We start from the raw sequence: 1,790 nt of genomic DNA, 5'->3' as shown, positions 1-1,790 counted from the left end.
CTCCCATACTTTTGGGAGCCCATAGAAAACTGAGTGAAAGACACCACTTAGCCCCTTGGGTTCAATTGGCATCATCTTCTTCCTTTTTTTGCTGATGCCAATGGAAAAGTGAATCTCTCTCTTGTTTGTAACATTGCCTGATTGAAAGCCCACATCATGCTGAGAGGCCCAGGTGGGATGAATGCCGGGGTGAGGGATGCATTGTGCCGTCCTCCTCGCTCGCAGAGGAGCGCTTTGTGAGAGCAGTGGCGAAACGGCGCCAGGGGATTCAAGCAGCCCTATGCAGAGCCTCACTACAAAGGTCTGTCAGCTAAATGCAGCTCCTTCTTCCTCCCACTGCTTCCCAGTGCTTCTTACGCCAAGATCTCTGTGGCGTGTGTGCAAGAGCAGCTACTGGTGGGGACTCCAGTTTGAAGACAACCCTACGGGCACCCCGTGCTCCCCCTGGAATCGATAGCAGCCTACTTCTCAGGGAAAACCCTCTGATTTGCACGAGTACCTACTACCTCAGTAACCCTAAAGGAAAATTTGCTCCTTAGCCTCCTGAGTGGATATTTTCTTTGCTGTCCAAGCGTGCTGATGAAACGGCATCCTAAGGCTGCTTAAGGGAATCTCTGGACTCGGCATCCATCCTGTCTGGGCTTGGGTTGGACCTCCTTCCTGGGAAAGCTGTGAAAGTAGGGCTCTCAGCCTGGTGCTCCAGCCTGCTAATGCAAAGGGTCAGAAGCCCAACTGGTTATGCTGCTCCGGGTCCTGTAGGCTGAGTGATGCTGCCAGGCTTTTAGCTCTGAAGTGTTGAGATAAGTCAGCCAAGGTGAGAGATGGTTCAATAAAGTACGGACTGAGTTCAGGAGAGCCCCCAGATAGCTGCCATGTCTACAATTATTTGCCTTTTGATCTCCTTCAAGGTCCTCATAAGGAGGGAGTTATCGCTGTTATTCTCAGACACAACATGCCCTTCAGACGCACTTGAACTCCTCTGCTGTGCCTTGCCTTGAAAATAAATGTCAGACAACTCCCACATTGCCTACACAGAGCAGAGGCAGGTTTATGAGGGGCAAACTGCAGAGAATCAGAGACAGGGAGAGCACCTGCATAATGAACTTTTCCCCAGGTATTTGCACAACTATATCATGCAGATATTTGTACATCACAGCACTTTCCGCTTGGCTCAAGCCTGTGCAAAGCACACATGGGGCCAACTCTGCTCTTCAGGCTTCACCAAAGGGTGAAGGCTTGGTGTGGGCATCCCTTTCTCTTGCCTTTCTACTTTTCCAGCCTATTTGTCTCTGACCGCTGGACTTGTCACAAAGCCATCCTTACCACAGGTCCAGCTGCCTCCAAGCTGTGCCTGATCTCCAGCAAGCAGGCCAGTGCCAAGCAGAGAATTAAGAGCCAGATACTGTCTTCAGCCATCTGCCACCCGCAGTGCCATTTCCCTTTGGTTGCCCAATAAATAAAGACCCTGCACCAGTAGCTTCGTCACTTGAGGGGATTCACATTGCAGATGAGCATTGTAGGGAGGGTTTCTCAGTCATGAAGTGACTTCCCAGCACAGCACAATTACCTCAAATCTCCTGCTTAAGTCCATCTGTTTACGGGTTTAGGGGCGACGGATTCCTTCGAGCACAAAACCTATTTGCTCTTTCCTCTTCTCCCACACAGTTGCAATGGGTGGAGAGAACAAACTCACATCCAGAGGTGTGAACCCCTGAGGGCTGAAGGTTGGTGGGTTGGAAACCTATCTGCTTGCATCCTCCCTGAGGGGAATGCTGAGCCAGGGTCAAGGG

This window comes from Apaloderma vittatum, unplaced genomic scaffold (genome assembly GCF_000703405.1).
Source record: "Apaloderma vittatum isolate BGI_N311 unplaced genomic scaffold, ASM70340v1 scaffold7338, whole genome shotgun sequence".
In the NCBI taxonomy this organism is placed as follows: domain Eukaryota; kingdom Metazoa; phylum Chordata; class Aves; order Trogoniformes; family Trogonidae; genus Apaloderma; species Apaloderma vittatum.
Note: the sequence above shows the minus strand (reverse complement) of the source record.